Source organism: Podarcis gaigeae (assembly GCF_964106915.1).
Source record: "Podarcis gaigeae genome assembly, chromosome: 16".
Taxonomy (NCBI): Eukaryota; Metazoa; Chordata; class Lepidosauria; order Squamata; family Lacertidae; genus Podarcis; species Podarcis gaigeae.
In genome coordinates, this window is record NC_139693.1 from 6,686,219 (window position 1) to 6,706,939 (window position 20,721).

Consider the following 20,721-nt stretch of genomic DNA (forward strand, 5'->3'; position numbering starts at 1 on the left):
CATGTATTGTTAGGTATTGTTAAAGGTTCTCCTTATGATTTAAAATCTTTTAGGCTACATAGCTTTTTCTCCCTCCAGTGAGCTATACCATAAGAGTCACACACAGTTTTTAAAACCCCTGGATGATATTGTAACAGCAATAAGGGGGAAACTCCTGGGACTAATTCTTAGCTCCTTTTACACATAACTTTTAAAAATGTTTTTAAAAATGCTGATGTAAAACTGCTTTCAATCCAACACAGGTAATGAAATTTATGGGTTGTTGTTTTGTTTTGTTTTTTTAAAAAGGACACATTGTTAGTGGGGTTGAGTTCATGACTTTTTGTTCTAATTCTTATTTTAACTTTTTGAAAGTTTTAAATTGTTGTTAATTTTTCTTATTGATAATTTTATTATTTTATCTCTTGTAAACTGCATAGAGAAGGGGTGTTTTTTTACAGTGAAGAAGTGTATACATTTTATGAACTAGCACACTAAATAAATGTATCTATTGTCGGTTGGGATCTTCATTCATAAATTCAATCAGATGATGCAATCATTTGATTGAAGTACTCATCCCGCATTCTGTGCTAATTTTTAAAACGCATTCTTTTTTTAATCCTAAAACGTTTAGAATTAAAACTAAATAAATTTGACTGCTTTGCCATTTACATAGTTGCTTATTGGGAGCTATAACTGGGGGAAAAGGAAATGAATATAACAACTTGATTTAATTCAATTTCATAATTTTCTACTTATACATCATTTGTAAATTCATAGATCTGGGGTAGGAGAGTCTTTTTACTGAATGGTAGAAATTAATAAACAGTAGAATTTAGATAACATTTGGGATATGAAGGGAAAATACAAGCTATAGAACTATGCCAGACAAGAAATTCCTGGCTTTTGCAAACCAGCCTGGCTAGGCTAGCTAAGTGCAGAGCCATTGAGAAACAAAGAGCCAGGTACTAGGCCATTGGGGTAATGCAAAAAGCTAGGTTCTTATTGTTCTAGGAGTCTCATATACAGTAAAGCATAATGCTGGTGGTCAACAAAAGGCTTAAACACCGTCTCGATGATTTTTTTATTTATTAAAGTAGTATAAACACCAACAATTGGGAAACACTTGCCTGCAAATGCTCCAACTGGAGAACAGGCTTCACCAAAGGTGTCATGGGCTTTGAAGACACTCGAACTCAGGATGCAAGGGAGAAACGTGCTAAGAGGAAGGCACACTTGGCAAATCCACATCATGATTTAAAATTATTATTATTATTATTATTATTATTATTATTATTATTATTATTATCAACTCCCGCCAGGAAACCAATGTCCCCACTGTTGGAAGACGTGTGGATCCAGAATTGTCCTCCACAGTCACTTGCAGACTCATTGTTAAAACTGTGTTTATGGAAGACAATCTTACTCAGCTATGAGGGATTGCCAAAGAAGATACAAATATATATTGTGACATACACATTTTTAGAATAAAAATCACAATGTACTCAGTGGTCAGCTGGTGACAATGGAGAGGTTATCTAAACAGAAAAGATTATCTACCCAGAAAATACACTGGGTGCATTCAGGGGGAGTAGTGCTCCGAGAGGGAGGGGGAATCAGGATTTTAGAGGTGCTTAGATGGGGCATGGCCAAAAAAGGGCTAGGAACCACTGGTCTAGAGTCTCTTGCTGGGGGCTGTGTTACTGGTTTTACTGCCCCAATGGTTTTAAATTGTTTTTCAGCAGCTTTTAATCTGTGGGTTTAAAACTTTTGGTTTGGCTTTGTTCTTGTCTCAAATAAAAGGGCATAGGATATGCCTGGGAAGAGAATAACAGGCTGCTTCTGAAGACAGTTCGGAAACTCCAGCTGGTGCAGAATTCGTCCATCAGGCTGCTCACCGGAGCAAGATGGTTTGAGCATATTCCCCTGATCCTGGCCCAACTGCACTGGCTACCAATTAGTTTCTGGGCCCAATTCAAAGTGTTGGTTTTGACCTATAAAGCCTTGAATGCCTCAGGACCAAAGTACCTCAGGGGCCACCTCTCTCCATATGAACCTATCCAGACTCAGCAATAATTTCATGAGGCTTTATAGGTTTTTCAATCCTCCTTCAGAGGGTGTAAAACACCATCAAGAGTCAGGGGTGGAGGAAGGGGTGTGTGGTGAGGGCGATTCGCCCCGGGTGTCACCACTGAGGGGGGTGACAAAATGTCGGGCGGCACTCACCACGGGGCGAAGATGGCTGCCGAATACTTGAAGCAGGGTTTTGAGCTCAAAGGCCAACTCTAAGGCAAGTTTCTGCTCTATAACCAACCCCTAGCATTTGTTTTTATCCTCTCTTCCTTTTCATTTCTTAATTCCTTTTAGTGCTTCGTTTTGTTGTTTTAATTTATTGTTTTATCTCATTGTTTTATTGTTCTAACTCCCCTAAACTGTGGGCTGGGCTGAGCACTTTGCTAGGCAGTGCCAAACTCAAGGTCGAGCCAAAGTTTACAAGATATGAGTTATAAATTAAGGAAGAGAAACTTCTTGATTATCAGAACTGTTGATGAGCGAGCCCAGGTGGCAGCTGCAGAGAGTCTCCAAAACGCTCCCTCCTGCTCAATGACACTGACTCCGGACTCGTAAACTCAAGGCCGCCACATTTGAAGATAATCGATTTCTGCAAACTGCCGACAAATAATCATAATTATTATTATGGTACTTACTAGAAAGAACTGAAAAGATCTGGGAATCATGCCAGATTTGTTAATCAGCTCCCCGGAACCCTGAAGGAGACAGAGCAAAACCACACATTATTTTCTCCATGGGGCCTGCAGTGTACCCAAGTGACGCGGTGGCTTGGACGCCCGCAGGCTCTGCGGTCTGCCCGCTGCCTCCCCCCCCCCCCAGCTGTAGGGCGGCGCAGTGGGAGGAGGCAGGCAGACTCCCTGGAGGCCCTGTGGAGTGTCCTGCCCCAGCTGGCCCCACCCCTGGGTACAGGGCACATGTGCTGCCCCAGGCGCCCAATCGGCTTGCTCCACTGCTGTCAAGAGCAGCCACCTCCTGTCCATCTGGTCTAGGGAACCGCACACTAGCAGTGCTTCAGTCTTACATGGATTGAGCTTCAGTTTATTGCCTCTCATCCAGTCCTTTATTGAGACAGGGCAATGGTCCAGCACATCCACTGCCCCAGCACCAGACGGAAAGGTGAAGTAGAGTTGAAAGCTCCCAAGGGCCAAACTAATACTTCTACAGTGACCAATTTTCTTCAAGAGACAGCAGTTTTGTTTAACCTCTGAATCACATATTACTCAGTAATTTATTTTTGGCCAAGGTGCAATGCAGCTCCTCCAGTAATACTATTGATGGATCTTCATATGTGACTGCTTCAACCTGACAAATTTTTTGTGTTATTTTCTCATTTTTTGTTAAAGTGGGAGAAGCACTGAACAATGTATCTGGGTGAGGCCGTAATATGGTATCCATCCACTGTGACCCTATAGGCTTTTCTTATCTCATAGAATATAATATATAAAATTGGTACTATTGAACTAAGCAAATTTGCCAAAGTTTTTTTTTTTTTTAAGGTACAGTGGTTACATACGCTTCAGGGTTACATACGCTTCAGGTTACACACTCCGCTAACCCAGAAATAGTGCTTCAGGTTAAGAACTTTGCTTCAGGATGAGAACAGAAATCGTGCTCTGGCGGCATGGCAGCAGCAGGAGGCCCCATTAGCTAAAGTGGTGCTTCAGGTTAAGAACAGTTTCAGGTTAAGTACGGACCTTCGGAACGAATTAAGTACTTAACCTGAGGACCACTGTATTCTGCTTCAGTCCCTTCTTTAATTCAATGCAGACTCCAATCATATTGCCTTAACGTTTATTTTCTACTTCTTCTAACCTAATTTTTAATGCCTGCATTCTCTTTTTAAAATTTCCTTAGAGGTTTTTTTTCATTAATTATAACCTCATTCATAGCTTTTGATTCAATTTTGGTGGTATCATCCAAGCAGGTTCTGAGACCAGCTTTTTTTGTGTGTGTCTCTAAAGGTGCCATTAGTTTCAACTATTGTTTTTTGAAGGGAGACCTGTTGTTCTTTTGATGTTTGTCTGCAGACAGTTTTTCCAGGTCACATGGCCAGCATGGGGAAACCAGAAACTCTGTTTACCTTCCTGCCGGAGCGGTACCTATTTATCTACTTGCACTTTGACGTGCTTTTGAACTGCTAGGTTGGCAGGAGCTGGGACCGAGCAACGGGAGCTCACCCCGTCACAGGGATTCGAACCACCAACCTTCCAATTGGCAAGCCCTAGGCTCTGTGGTTTAGACCACAAGGCCACCCCCATCCCTATGTTCAGCTCTTAGATCAGCTCTTAGATGCTTAAAAAAAGTACATACTTTAACACACCCAGGAATTTATACACACACACGCCACAGACAGATTATATTTGGGCTGCAGTAGTAGCCCTGCTTTACCTCAGAAACATCATATGAAAAAGAACAGCAGAGAACTTGGAATTTTGATGCATTAAAGGCTTTATTTTGAAAGAGAAGAGACACACAATCCCACAGTTTGAATACAGATGTGCAAAGGTTAGCAAGGCAATGAGGACACTGAAATGTGGTGGTGTTGTTTTTTAAGGTAACATGAAGCAACCTGTGACAACACAGAGGACTAACACCTGCAAACATTGAGTAGAGTTTACCATTTGAAAAGCTTGTTAAACAATGTCACTACATTTTAATAGACAGCCTACAATGGTTGTTTTGGAACTGAGAAGGTGAGCAGCAATGGACAAGTCTCTATGGTGAAGCCTTGCTCACACACCTTCCCCTACAACTGTAGCTACAGAGGAGCATTGGATTTCATGTATGCCACATTTCTCAGCTCAAACAGGGCAGGAGTGAGGCCACACAAGTGATATTCTTGCCCTTAGAACATGGCTCAGAGTCCAAAGTGTTGCAGTACGGTGGATGACAGGTGTGGATGAGTTTCCCAGTAGATGCAAAAACAGGTTCTTGAAGATAGAAGTTTTCATCCCTGGCCTGCAACTCAGGGGTTGTACAAGTTGAACATACATTTCTAGAAAGCACATCTATACATTCAGTGGATGTAACATATTCATTTCTTTCTCTGTCTTCTTCGTCATATACATTCTGTGGACAGTGGTTTTGGCATTTAGAATCTCTGGCATGGGCTGCATCCACTCTGGCATCCAGACTGGAATTTCTGCGAATAGATGCTTGCAGAACTCAGGCGGGAGTTGTACCCCCCATGGCTTACACCTTCATTGTAGGAAATCATGCGAGCACAAGGGTTGCATTGCTCAATGCCAAAGGGTTGGTCAGGGCAGTACAGAGCTGGCCCGGGGATGGTCAGGACAAAGGGAGGTGGCTGAATCGTGACGGTGGAGGCAGGGCAGCTGGCAAAGCATTGGTTATATTGTGCAGACATCTTGGCTGAACAGGTTTCGTGGATCTGAAGGGACACATACAAGTAGGGAATGGATGAAGCACACATGATTAAGAAATGAATGAATTTCACAGTGTTCAGGTTCACCAACAGACATTTATGAATGTGCAAATCTTCAGAAGTGAAAAAACAAACAAACTAATAATGGGTTAAGGCCACATTGTATAGTAAAGGACCCCTGGACCGTTAAGTCCAGTCAAAGGCGACTAACTTAATTAGATACAATCTATTTAAAAAAATAAAAATAAAAAAGTTACTGGAGCACATGTTCCATCCCAGTATGTTTCTGAGCACAATTCAAAGTATTGGTGCTGACCTTTAAAGACCTAAATGGCCTTGGTTCTGTATACCTGAAGGAGTGTCTCCACCCACATCTTTCAGCCCGGACACTGAGGTCCAGCTCCGAGGGCCTTCTGGTGGTTCCCTCATTGCGAGAAGTGAGGTTACCGGGAACCAGGCAGAGGGCCTTCTCGGTAGTGGCTCCCGCCCTGTGGACTGCCCTCCCATCAGATGTGAAGGAAATAAGCAGCTATCTTATCTTTAAAAGACATCTGAAAGCAGCCCTGTTTAGGGAAGTTTTTTTAAAAAATATTTAATTCTGTATTGTTTTTAACACTTGATTGGGAGCCGCCCAGAGTGGCTGGGGAAACTTATTATTATTATTATTAGTACCTATTGGAAACCTGCCGTCAAGAACTTGACCAGCTATTTCTAATCATTATTGGTAAATCTACACTCCCTTGCCTGCATTTCATTGATGCTCACCTTCCACTCAATGATAGACAACTAACCCTAGACTCTGTGCGAGCATCACCACCATCCTAAGGTATTACTAGTAGCATCTAATCATCAATACTCTGTGAGTATTGATACCTTCCTCCTCAAAATGGGTAATAAATCTGGAACAAAGAGTAGAGCACCTCAACAGAAAAAGAAGTGGCTCTGATAGAGTTATTTCTTCTTTTTCATTTCCGCTTACTAACCAGCAGAGAGAACAAATATTAGGTGCTGAACTATTCTGATAAGCCAGAATTTATTCATGTTTTAATTAACAAAAAGGCAAGCTGGAGAGAAGGAAACCCAAAATTGCCCATAGGTTTCATAGAACTTAAAACATATTCCATCATGACTTACCAACTCTGCAGTGAAAAGAACTCGAGTGGATTGTCTCTGTGCTGAAGGAATCGGGTGTTCTTGCTACGTTTCTTCAGGGTTTTTATAGACGGTTTCCAGGAAGATGATGTGTTTTGTTTTCACAAAGTTCTAATCCATTGCCAAATACATGTTTTCCACGTGAGTTAACACCCAAGTAGTTTCAAGGAGTGTTTTCACTATTCTCTTCATCACTGCTAATGCTTCACCTTATAGGTGGGGTTCTGTCTGCGGAAATTTCTATGGGTCATATTTTTTTTTCAAATGCGGTTGGGGGGGGGGTTGCTGTTTTCCACGTTCAATCTTTTTCAAAGCAGAGATGACCAGGCCGCTTACTATTCTTATTCTTTGGTGGGGGGTGGGGTGGAGAAAAACAGCTAAGGATTTTTCATGGTAAGAGTAGGAGTTCTGAAAAGAAACAAAACTCACAGATGATGATGATGATGATGATGATGATGATGATGATGATAATTTCATTTATATCCCATCCTCCCAGCCAGAGCCGGGCTCAGAGCAGCTAACAACAGTAAAAATAACACAGTTTACATAAAATCACAATCAATTAATTGAAATACATTCTAAAATCAATTCATTCTAAAATCAATTCAGAGTCAAATTAATGGCAACCATTGGGCTAGAGTTCTATAAGGATTACAGAAGGAGAGAAGGGGTCAGACTGTGCCTTGGGGGTCACTTATGTATCTAATGACTAAGGAGGTTATATTGTGATTATCATAGATCTAGACTCAGACATAATTCTTGCTGGGATTTGGAGAAGCTGCTAGCCAGATTTCCATGATTCAAAGATATCTAAAGGCAAAAGGCTTACTCTTCGGCTAATAGAGCTTCTCCACCCATGGAACATGGGCAATAAATTCATTTTGGCTTTACCTTCTCTTTGTTTTAACTTCTGATTTTTCAAGCAAAGATAACAAGAACAAAGATACTAATTCATAACGTTGTTCTATGCATGCTTTAATAGAGTTGTAATTGAGTTTAAGATGTATTTTAGTTTTTATGTAGGATTTCAATGTATTGATTTTCTTCTTTCTTTTTTTACATAGAAATTTATTAGAGGTTTTTAACATGTTAGGCAATAAAATCCAAAATCTTTTATAGAAAGATATTTAAAAGCAACATATCAAAGGAAAAGAATAATGTAAAAAATATATATAATGCAACATTCATGATCCTCATAAAACTACAGTAGTACCTTGGTTCTCGAACTCAATCCGTTCTGGAAGTCCGTTCTTCTTCCAAAACGTTCAAAAACCAAGGTGCAGCTTCTGATTGGCTGATTGGCCCCAGAAACAATGCCGACAGCCAAATCGGACATTTGGCTTCCGAAAAACGTTCGCAAACCGGAACACTTACTTCTGGGCTTGCGGCATTTGGGAGACAATTTATTTGTCAACTAAGCCATTTGGGAACCAAGGTACCACTGTAATTGTGTTTTATGAGGCTCGTGAATATTGTATTTTATATTTTCTTTTTATTATGTATCTATATATGTCCCTCTGTCATGATTTCACCTCAATCTTCCATCCATATACCAAGAGTTGAATCCCCCCAGTGTGGTGTAGTGGTTAAGAGCAGTAGACTCGTAATCTGGGGAGCCGGGTTCGCTTCTCTGCTCCTCCACCTGCAGCTGCTGGGAGACCTTGGGCTAGTCACACTTCTCTGAAGTCTCTCAGCCCCACTCACCTCACAGAGTGTTTGTTGTGGGGGAGGAAGGGAAAGGAGAATGTTAGCCGCTTTGAGACTCCTTCGGGTAGTGACAAAAGCAGGATATCAAATCCAAACTCCTCCTCCTCCTCCTCTTCTTCTTCTTGAGAGGTTTCCCTCCATTCCTCAGCCTCACACCCTGAGAAAACCCACTATGATCTTTTTCTCTCCCTCTTTTGATGTGCCATATGGTCTTAACTCAACACATGTACCACATGTACCATACACATTCTTGCATTGTTTCATAGTCTTACAGAAATCTAACCGGGCCAGTCTAGCCCTCTCGGGCATGTCTGAAACAGCCCTCTGGAAGCAGGCCAGTGATTACAAATGATGTTTGCTAATGATGGTTACAAATAATGGCTGGCAAGTGGCCCATCGAGTCTCCCCTTTGATGCCAGAGACGTAATGGAAGTTAAACATGTGTACCTGCCATCAGTTTTGCATAAATGACCCGGCATGTCACAGCTGGATGCTCTTGACAAGGCTTGTATCAACCCTCCCTGGAAACAGAAGGATCAGAAAGTAAACAAACCTTGGGGAATAACGTTGTTTCTTGGCTTGAGGTGGAACGTTATTTATTCACTAAGCAATGGCCGCAGAAAATGACTTGGAGTAATTATAGCCATTTCAAGCCCTAGCAATTTGTTGTGGTTCGCTAAATACAGTTCCACACAGAGCACCCTGGAGGCTAGCAGAAAGAGTCTACTGAAAAGGAATTATTGCAATTCCTCTTGGTCAGACTGGTGCACTTCAAGCCTGCTGTTTGTGTGAATGCAGCTCTCTAGGTCTCACTATCTGGCTCTCCCCTGACCACATGTCCTGCTACACACACACACACACACACACACACACACACACACAGACAGACGTTTGGCTGCAATGTGTTCTTGAACTCAGAGAAGGGTATAGAATCATAGTCAAAGACTTGTCAAGCTGGAAGGGACTCTGAGGATCATCTAGTCCAACCCCCCATGTGATGCAGGAATCTCAGCTAAAGCATCCATGACACAAGGACACCCACCCCCAGTTTAAAAACTTCCAATGAATGAGAGCCCACATCCTTCCAAGGGAGCCCGTTCCACTGTCAAACAGTTCTTTGTTTCAGAAAGTTCTTCCTGATGTTTTGTCAGAATCTCCTTTCTTGTAAGTTGTAATAATAATAATAATAATACCTCCAGTATAATAACAATAACAATAACAACAACAACAACAACAACAACAACAACAATAATAATAATAATAATACCTCCAGAGAGCCAGTGTGGTGTAGTGGTTAAGAGCGGTAGTCTCGTAATCTGGGGAACCGGGTTCGCTTCTCCGCTCCTCCACATGCAGCTGCTGGGTGACCTTGGGCCAGTCACACTTCTTTGAAGTCTGTCAGCCCCACTCACCTCACAGAGTGTTTGTTGTGGGGGAGGAAGGGAAAGGAGAATGTTAGCCACTTTGAGACTCCTTAAAGGGAGTGAAAGGCGGGATATCAAATCCAAACTCTTCTTCTTCTTCTTCATCTGTCTTATTTATTTATTTATTTATTTATTTATTCATACCCCGCTCATCTGACTGGGCTTCCCCACCACTCTGGGCTGCTTTCAACAAAATATTAAAATACAGTAATGCATCAAACATTAAATGCTTCCCTAAAGAGGGCTGCCTTCAGATGTCTTCTAAAAGTCTGGTAGTTGTTGTTCTCTTTGAAGTCTGGTGGGAGGGCGTTCCACAGGGCGGGTGTCACTGCCGAGAAGGCCCTCTGCCTGGTTCCCTGTAACTTGGCTTCTCGCAGTGAGGGAACTGCCAGAAGGCCCTCGGCACTGGACCTCAGTGTTTGGGTAGAACGATGGGGGTGGAGACACTCCTTCAGATATACTGGGCCGAGGCCATTTAGGGCTTTAAAGGTCAGCACCAACACTTTGAATAGTGCTCAGAAATGTACTGGGAGCCAATGTATGGAGGTCCTGGCCTGCAAGAAGACAAGACCCCCCTCTAGGCCTCGCTGATGTGGTCCAAAGCAAAGCAGAGCAGTACATTTGCCTGCAGAAGTTCCTGGTGAAGCAGTATTTATCATTCCACTCCACTGGGAATTGTAGCTATGTGAGGGAAATAGAAATAACCTGATGACTCTCATTGACTGTAATAAACTACAGTTCCCAGAATTATTTGGGGCAGCCATGGCTGTTTAAAATGTGCGGTGTTGAGATGACCTTCAACAGTTAGGAGGGTTTGTGTGCTTTTTTAAAAATAGCAACTGATAGGTAATAAATCTGAAAGCTAAAAATTCTGCATAGTATAAATGGTCTTCATTGCTCACCTGAAAAATAACAGTGAAGGGAGGGAACCTCAAAGCTCATATCGCAAGACATGTTGCTTAAGGGAAGGGCCATAGCTCAGTTGTAGAGCATCTGCTTTGCACGCAGAAGTTCACAAGTTCAATCTTCGGCATCTCCAAGGTAGGGCTGGGGAAAGGATCCAGCCTGAAACCTTAGAAAGCCACTCCCAGTCAGTGTAGACAATACTGTTCCTCTGTTCCTACGGAAACTGGCGCCCATTGATGGCAAGTCAAGAGGACAGAGATGTGAGAGAAATAGATATTGGAAAGAAAATCCATGCAACGTGCTGTGGGTGGAGAAAGGGCCTTCAGCCATGTGTCATAGTTTTGAGAGGTGGTGTTTCAGGCTTTTATGGTATGCGCACAGAAGTCTTGCAAATACCAGGGGAGTCCCTCTTTTGATCTATGGAATGTGGGTGTGCACCAGGAACACCCCAGTGATACAGTACTTCAGGGATCTATGGTTTCATTTCGTGTTTCCTGTGCAGTTAGGTACAGGCAAATATGTCCATTTTGGGTTCTCTAAGGTCACATTCATGCCATGAGAAAGCAAGAAGGACCTATGTTCCATACCTTTCAACATTCCTCAGGTGAAAATAGGGACATTTTGTTTCACATTAGAGAGCTTCTCCTGCAGTCAAATACACTTATACACGTGTCACGTTGAGCAAATTAAAACCTCTCAGCCTAACCCACTTCACAGGATTGTTGTAAAGAAAGCAATGTGTGAGGGAAAGGGTCGTGTACAACACCTTCAATAGATAAATGGAATGAAATAAAATTTCAGCTGTGTGCTGCCTTGAGTTCCTGTCAAGGGAAAAGGCAGGAGATAATAAAGATAGTGATCATGATAATGATAATAATGGAAACTATGAGAATGATCAGGAATATACCAGAAAGTAAATCTTATTGAACTCAGTGGGACTTACTTTTGAGTAAAATATGCTTAGGATTGCAGTGTAAGATTGCACCGCCTTTACCCAGTTACCTGGGAGTAAGTTTCAGGCACCTCAACTTCCCAAAAAGCAAAATGTGTGGGTCACCCTCATGGTTTCTGAGCTTTGATGTAGGAAGACCTGGTTGCATTCCAGGGCCTCAACTCATGAGAATATGTGCAATGAGTTACAGCCTCTGCACTCTTTAGGAAATGTGTAAAATTTCCCATTTAGCTCTAGATAGATGGATAGATAGATAGATAGATAGATGATAGATAGATAGATAGATAGATGATAGATGATAGATAGATAGATAGATAGATAGATAGATAGATAGATAGATAGATAGATGATAGATAGATAGATGATAGATAGATGATAGATAGATATAGATAGATGATAGATAGATAGACATAGATAGATGATAGATAGATAGATAGATAGATAGATGATAGATAGATAGATAGATAGATAGATAGATAGATAGATAGATAGATATAGATAGATATAGATAGATATAGATAGATGATAGATAGATATAGATAGATAGATAGATAGATAGATGATAGATAGATAGATAGATAGATAGATAGATAGATAGATAGATGATAGATAGATGATAGATAGATAGATAGATAGATAGATAGATAGATAGATAGATAGATAGATAGATGATAGATAGATGATAGATAGATAGATGATAGATAGATAGATAGATAGATAGATAGATGATAGATAGATAGATGATAGATGATAGATGATAGATAGATAGAGATAGATAGATGACAGATAGATTGATAGATAGAGATGATAGATAGAGATAGATGACAGTGATATATTTTGCCTTGCTTATGAAATGTAATTTAACAGAAAACAATTGCTGTAATTAGAAAGTGAAGGAAGGAAGAATCAGTAAAGGAGGGGAAGAACAAAGGAAGAAAAAAGGTAAGAGGAGAAACTGAGGAAAGAAAAAACAGGAAAGGGAAAATGAGGGGTAGATAGAGAGGGAAAATGAAGATGAAGGGAAGGGGAAATAAAGAAGAGAGGAAGGAAGGAAGAGGAAATGGAAGAAGGAAAGAGTAAAGAAATGGGGAGGTAAGGAAGGGAAAGTGGGAGAGGTAGAAAAGGAAGGAGGACTGGACAAAGGAGAAAAGGAAGGGAGAAAAGGGAGTGAAAGGGAGAGGAAATACAGCTGCTCCTATGAGAAGCCCACTCTCCCCACTCAAGCTCCCTAGAAAATGATATTCAGAGGCATAGTGATTCCAGCTGTGGAGGAGAGGGCATGGCGATCATGGCAAGTAGACATTGAAAACTTCATCCTGCACCAGATGGGGGATTTGAGCTCCACAATTTTTGGTAGCCTTATCTTTAGACCATTGAGAACATAAGACTATCCCTACTCAGCCAAACCAAAGGCCTATCCTGTTCTCACAGTCGCCAACCAGATGTCCCTGGGGAAATGACTAGCACTGTTCCCTAATCTCTATCAGTTGCTAATGTCAACAAACAAGGGGGAAAGTGGAAAGAATTCACACACATGTGCACACGCACAGGCACGCAAGACAATTACAAATGATATAATAATATGTGCGCTGAGAACAACCAATTGTGCAAGTGAGCAATCAGAAATATCTGTGCTGAGAGAGATGTTTACTATTACTGCTACTATCCATATCACTGATTATTTTATTTTCTTCAAAGATCTGAAACTATATCAGGAAGAACCATGTGTTCTGCCATTCTTGTATATAAATACACATAGTCAAGCTAAGTCTCTAGATCTGGTGCAGAGTCTGATTTTATAACCATCTTGATACAATCACATTGTTGACTATGTTTATGTGCAGCCATCACCTGCAATAAATATATTTAGTCTTCACAGAACACTTTCTTCTCCTCTTGAATTTTTTTCAGGTGTTATTCCATCCCACCCCACCCCAACAAAAGAACCACAAAATGTTGTTGGGTTTTGTTTTTCTTGTGTGTATTTTTTTTTTGCAGTTGTACTTGTGGAACTAATAAAACCAACACCCCAAATCACCTTTGAAACACTTGACCCATAACACTAACAGGACCCCACCTATGAGGCAATGGGGTGAAACATCAACAATGAGGAGGAAGAGTTACGAATCACGACGTCACTCCTTGAAACCAGTTGAGTGTTACTCAAGGAAAAATTGTCTTTGGAAATTAATTAGAATCTGATGCATCATCTTCTCAGGAACCATATAAAAACCCAGAGGACACTGAGGAACCTCATCAGATTCCCTCAGCACAGAGACACTCCATTTGAGATCTTGCAGAAACTGGTAAGCTTAGCTGAGATACTTGGGCAAATCGTATTGGTGGTTTTGATTTTTTCTTTCTCAAGTTATCATTTAGTAATGTGTTGATTTGTCATCTACCTGGTTTTCTCTCTCCCTCTCTCTTGGGGTAGCCAACCTTTTGCCCTCTAGGAGTTGTGTGTGTGTGTGTGTGTGAGAGAGAGAGAGAGAGAGAGAGAGAGAGAGAGAATGCTAAAATGCTAATGCTTATCTATTTAATAGATTTCATATCTACTATTCAGCAAATGGTCCCAGGGTGGGTCTCAATAATAAAATCTATGATTATACTGAAATATTTATTAGGTCCCCTATAATATTTAACATAATATTCCAGTTTATTTTCTTTATTTTTGTTGGACTGTATCCAACTAAATTATATTCAAAGTAGGTCCACTGAAATTAATGGACCTGAGAGAATCATTTCCATGAATTAAAATGGATTTCCTCTAACTGTTGGCTACAGCTCATCATTTTTCTTCCATCAGTGAAGTAGGCACTATTGCAGTCTGGGTCACCAGTTGCTTCCCCAATGTTTCCTGTATACCTCCCAACTGCTGTTGATTCTTGAATGTCTTTTGGAAATTTGAACATGAACGCTTTGAGATTCAATTATTATTCACCCTTGTACACTTTTATCTACTCCCCGCCCTGATGTCTTCTTTCAGATCCACACAACCAGTTCAGCAAATATGTCTGCCCAGTGGAACCAATGCTTCGCCAGCTGCCCTGCCTCCACCGTCACAATTCAGCCACCTCCCTTTGTCCTGACCATCCCAGGGCCAGCTCTCTACTGCCCTGACCAACCCTTTGGCATTGAGCAATACAACCCTTGCGCTCGTATGATTCCATACCATGAGGGGGCACGACGTGGTGGATACAGCTCCTTCTACAGTGGTCCAGCCTCTGGTCTGAGCTCAACAAGCATCTATTCCAAAAGATTTGAGGGTGGATGCAACTCTTGTCAGTGATATTGAAGCTCTGAAGACCTCTATCCACAGAATGAATGTGTTGAGGAGCATGGACTAAGAAATCAAGAGAATGGCTCCACTGATTTTGTAGGCATAGTTTCTAGAAATGTATGTTGAACATGTACAACCGTTGTGTTATAAGCTAGAGGTTTTCAAAACCTTTAACCTTCAAGGGCCCTGTTCTACCTTGCTGTGAATCGCCTGTGCATCTGTCAAGAACAAGTATTGCATCACTGAGCATTCTTCTTCGGTTCTTCTTGGGCCCTGATGAGGTCATGTTGCTCTGCTAGGGCTCACATGGAGGCAATGTTCCTCAATGGCTACAGATTTGGGGAGACAAACATGGACAAACTATGTGCCAGCATCTATAGATCTCCTTGTGAAAATCCTGATTAAATTTTTGAGGATGTCACCATTTGTAAACCACTGTTGTGGGCTATTTATGTAAATTTAAAAACAACAACCAGAAATTGGAAAGCAAGTTCCATTGCACATGGCACTTTCAAAACCATCTTCACTGAAGGCAGACAGTCCTCCATGTAGCAACATAGTGATGTACTGTCTTATAACTGTTCCATGAGTTCAATGTATAGCTGTTTCTGATTTTGATGTTTTGTGCAAACCTGAGACTTCAAACTGTGGATCTCCCTTCCCTTTCAAAATAAACCTTTTATTGCATCATCATCATCCCTGTTTTCCTTATTGTTGCATATGCTCATGTTAAGTGGGTCTCCTCTGGGAAAATGGAGGCGATACATTTAAATGCTGAGGAACAAGGATAGCCAATGGGGTGAGCTCCAGATGTGGACTACAATTCCCATCACCCCCAACCCCAACCTTCATGGACAACAGCAGTGGGTGATGGGAGTTGTAGTATAGGAAATATCTGGAGGGCACCATATTGGCTATCCCTGCTGAGGAACATAGACACCGTCTTGTTCAGTTGGATCAAAGGGCTATTCTAGAATGCTGTATCTAAGGCAGGGGTCAGCAAACTTTTTCAGCAGGGGGCCAGTCCACTGTCCCTCAGACCTTATGGGGGGGCAGACTAAATTTTTTGGGGGAAATGATTGAATTTGTATGCCCCACAAATAATGCAGATGTGTTTTAAATAAAAAGACACATTCTACTCATGTAAAAACACACTGATTCCTGGACCATCCACAGTCCGGATTTAGAAGGCGATTGGGCCGGATCCAACCCCCAGGCCTTAGTTTGCCTAACCATGATCTAAGGGCTTATCCAGATTTCCTTTTCCACAGTGCTTTTCAGGCCCAGGTACTTTAAAGTTCTGTGTCTGAGTGTTTTTGTTTGTTTGCTTGCTTGTTTTTTGTTCGTTTTTTTCCCTGGGAAAATCCACATTTCACTGCAAAACCTGAGGAAAGCTCCAGGACAAAACACACACACACACATATATATATATATCAAATAATCAAAATCAAACCACAAACAAACAAGCAATGCTCCGACATGGAGCTTTAGGTCCTGGACCTATGCCTACAGATAGGGTACAAAAGAGATTCTGGATGAGCCCCAGCAGTCTCTGGCTACATCATTGGAGACTTGCCCATTCAAACAAATGGGACACTGCTTTATCAACCCTCAGTCCCAATTAATACCTGCCATCAAAGGCTCACTGCTGCCCTAGGACTCAGCAAGGAGGAGGATAGGAACAAAGCTCAAGCCTGCCATTCGTTCTGGGTCCATCTTTCTTTCTTTCTTTCTTTCTTTCTTTCTTTCTTTCTTTCTTTCTTTCTTTCCTTTTTTTCCTTTCTTTTTTGAGGGGTGGGATGCTAATATAGCTCAAGGAGTCTTCTTAATGAGTCTCCCAGTGGGGCAGTGCTCACCAAAACCAATTAGTTAAGAGATGTATCAGTTCCTTGTGTTCTATCAGTTTTAGCATCTACAAATAGTAAAAATAGATGACCCAAGGAAAATACAGTCCATTCTTACTTCAATTTCCAATGTTGTTTCTTCCCAGCATTTTCTAATTTTAGGGCACATCCAAAATACATGCCATATCCCAGGGCTTGTGCCTTAAAAGCCCCAAGAGGCACCACTCACTGTTCTGTATAACCAATTAAGGGACTGTGGTGTTAGGTGCCTGTGTCTCTGTCAAGGCTCTGTCAAGGCTTCGGGAAAGCTACCCCCCCGGCCCCCGGTTGTAGCAAAAGCAGAGAAAACAAAATAGAGTTCTTTTTAATGATTTGTGGCGCTGTGGGTTAAAGCCTCAGCGCCTAGGACTTGCCGATCGAAACGTCGGCGGTTTGAATCCCTGTGGCGGGGTGCGCTCCCGCTGCTCGGTCCCAGCGCCTGCCAACCTAACAGTTCGAAAGCACCTCCGGGTGCAAGTAGATAAATAGGGACCGCTTACCAGCGGGAAGGTAAACGGCGTTTCCGTGTGCGGCTCTGGCTCGCCAGATGCAGCTTTGTCACGCTGGCCACGTGACCCGGAAGTGTCTCCGGACAGCGCTAGCCCCTGGCCTCTTAAGTGAGATGGTCGCACAACCCCAGAGTCTGTCAAGACTGGCCCGTACGGGCAGGGGTACCTTTACCTTTACCTATTCAATCCTAATAGCGAGAGACAAAAGAACGCAACAAGCCTTAACAATTGTGTTGCTCAAAGCTGGGCTCCACCCCGCTGCTTCCTAGCAAAGCCATTTCCTGCTCCCGGGGGGGGGGCAGGGAGCAAGCCCTCCCCATGCGCATAGAGCAGGATTGCCCCTTCGCTATTGGATGGTCCTTGGCCACATCAGCCTTAGGCCATCCAGTTCGGACGGTCCAGGGGCATGGCGCAGGCTGTTTAAACTGCCCATGGCTGAGGGCTCGCCCCTGTTTTTCTCCCTGCTCTGCCAGTTATCTCGTCCTCCCTCCCTTAGGTTAGGCTCTTTTATTTCTTGACCTTGCTATGGACCTCGTTTGGTTGTCTTGGTTGTCCAAGGGGCCTGGTAGGAGTTTTTCCACTTGGCAAATTGGCGCTGGCCATTTGCTTTTTTCGCCTAAAAGGTAAAGGTAAAGGTACCCCTGCCCGTACGGGCCAGTCTTGACAGACTCTGGGGTTGTGCGCCCATCTCACTTAAGAGGCCAGGGGCCAGCGCTGTCCGGAGACACTTCCGGGTCACGTGGCCAGCGTGACATCGCTGCTCTGGCGAGCCAGAGCCGCACACGGAAACACCGTTTACCTTCCCGCTGGTAAGCGGTCCCTATTTATCTACTTGCACCCGGAGGTCCTTTCGAACTGCTAGGTTGGCAGGCGCTGGGACCGAGCAGCGGGAGCGCACCCCGCCGCAGGGATTTGAACCGCCGACCTTTCGATCGGCAAGTCCTAGGCGCTGAGGCTTTAACCCACAGCGCCACCTGTGTCCCTGTGTTTTTTCGCCTACCTCGTAACAAATCGTCACAGCTTTGTAAGGTTTGGCGGTTAGGCATTGGCGTATTCGGTTGAAGGTGAGGGGAGGTAGTGGCCATCACCTACCCCTCCTAATTCAAGGGTATTCAATTAAAGGATTCAGGGGGGCGTGGTCTCTGTCCAAAGCCCCAGATGGGGGCTAGGATCATGGCACGACCCTGAAGGAGTCCCTAGTTGATGTGCATCATCAGGGCTCTCCCTACTGGAGGTTAACCCTGACAAGACTCCTGCAGACAGGCAGGAGTCAGATATAGTTGTGTGGTTTCCAATGTCTAAGCCAATACCACTCACATTCTGTAACCAATAAAGTTGTGGCCTTTTCCCCCCATTAACCAAAAATACTGTTTCATGTGTCTTTATTCCACTTCCCGGGAAGGTTTGGGACCTTGCCACGCAGCAGCACTTTCCCTTACGGTGGCCACCTGTGGTCAAATGTCTCTGATTCCGTTGTTCCTGCACCCTTAATGATTGGGGAAGGAGGATCAGAAATACTCTCCAGTGACAATGTGTCAGCTGGTTGACCTTCCACACATACACCCTTCTTCTATCACTTCCCGACTCTTTTGTCCCCCTGTCTCTGAGCTGTGACTTCCCTCAAACGCCTCAAAGCCATGCTGTAATTGAATACTGCATTCCTCTCCTTCTGCAGAGTCAGGAGAAGTGGGGCGGTGATCTCCACCATTCCTCCTCCTCTTGAGTCCAATCCCTGACAATCTCTTTGGATGCAGTAAATGCTCTACTTCAGCATCCCTGATGGATTGGGCCATCCAGCTTCTCCTTAAATGCCTCCAGCAAAGGAGAACCCACCTTTCAATGCATCCAGTGGTGGCTGGTCCATTAGGGAAAATCAGGGCACTGCCCCACCAACCTCAGTCTGCCCTCACCCAGTCCCCACCTGCCTGCAAACTTACTTAGGGGGTGGCTCTGCCTATCATTGTCTCTGGCTCCATCTATTTCTCTCTGCCGCCCCATTGGGCACCAGCCACCACTGCACTATGGGACACTGACAGTGCATGAATCCTTGATCTGAGAGAACAAGACCATGCTTATGTCCTTCAGCCCTGTACTTGATTTATTTCCCCAGGAAAGATGATATCCTGGGTTAAAAGTAAGTAAGAGAAAATGACTGTCGGAGGAAACACTGGGTTTTTGATGCAGGAAATGACTTTATTTTGAAAGAAAAGTGAAACATCTGGTACCACAGGGGTACAAAATCAGATATAGCTGTTAAACACAGAAAGCACTGAGCATGCTGCTGCTGCAAGCTGGAGGTCCGCCTGCACATTGCTGAGTTGAGACTGCTTTTTTTCTTCTTTTTGACATAGGAAATAGACTGCAAGAAGTTGTTTTCTGAGGAACATGGGTGTCCCTTAGAAGCTTATCAGGGATTTCTCAGTGAGAATATCAGTGGGAACGTGTCCTTCAAGTATGGCCTGCTCAACCATCTCTGACCATACTCTTCTGCCACAGTGTTGGTGTTTTCTATAGTGCATATTCAGCTCAGGCAACAATGGAACAAAAAAAGTCTCATCAGTACCCAAAATGAACTGAATGCAATGCTTAGACTATGATCCAGAGTCTCTCTGTGACATACTGATGTTCCTTGGCAGGTATAAATCAATGTTCCCAGAAACAGATTTTCTTTAACTTAAAAAAGGCCTGTAACACACACATTATACATGGTGAGCATGGATTTCTAACATCAATGGGCTGTACCCTACGTAAAGTCTCCTCAAAGTAGACTCATTAAAATTAATGGACATGGCTAACTTAGATCCATTAAAATAAACTGACATGACAAATTTAGATCTATTAATTTCAATGGGTTCACTCTGAGAAGAACATCACTGGAGACAACCCAATCTCTGTAACGGATCCCGTCTCTTGGTTCCAAATTCTCCGCTTTCCATCATCTTCATCCTGTGGTTCCTGGGTCTAGAAACGTCGGCTAGAGCTGCTTTCCTTCTGGGTTCTGGGCAGCGACTTCTGAGACTGGCGGCTTGAGGAGGTGTAACCAGTGGAGACGGAGCTGTATCCACCACGAGCTACCTCCTCACTGGATTGGATGGCAGCACAAGGGTTGCACTGCTCAATGCAAAGTGGTTGGTCAGGGCAGTAGAGGGCTGGTCCAGGGATGGTCAGGACAAAGGGAGGTGGCTGAATCGTGACAGTGGAGGCAGGGCAGCTGGCATAGCATTCGTTCCTTCCACAAGACATCTTTGCAGGAGTGGTGCCTGGATCTAAAGGAAGAGATTAGAGTGGGAGTTAGGATCTGAGAAATACAGATCATGGGAGCATTAGGAACTGCTGGAAGAACATAATAATAAGAAGAAGAGCTTGGATTTGTTATCCCACTTTATCATTACCCGAAGGAGTCTCAAAGCAGCTAACATTCTCCTTTCCCTTCCTCCCCCACAACAAACACTCTGTGAGGTGAGTGAGGCT

General features: G+C 43.1%; 1 long non-coding RNA gene across 1 annotated transcript; it reads right to left on the bottom strand.

Annotated features, from left to right (window-relative positions):
- Positions 1-4,482: 4,482 nt before the first annotated feature.
- On the bottom strand, positions 4,483-6,679 carry LOC310833521. Its single transcript, XR_014558742.1, has 2 exons — positions 6,572-6,679; positions 4,483-5,443 (listed from the first exon to the last, which is right to left on the bottom strand). It is a non-coding gene; the product is annotated as an uncharacterized lncRNA (long non-coding RNA).
- Between the last annotated feature and the right edge of the window lie 14,042 nt (positions 6,680-20,721).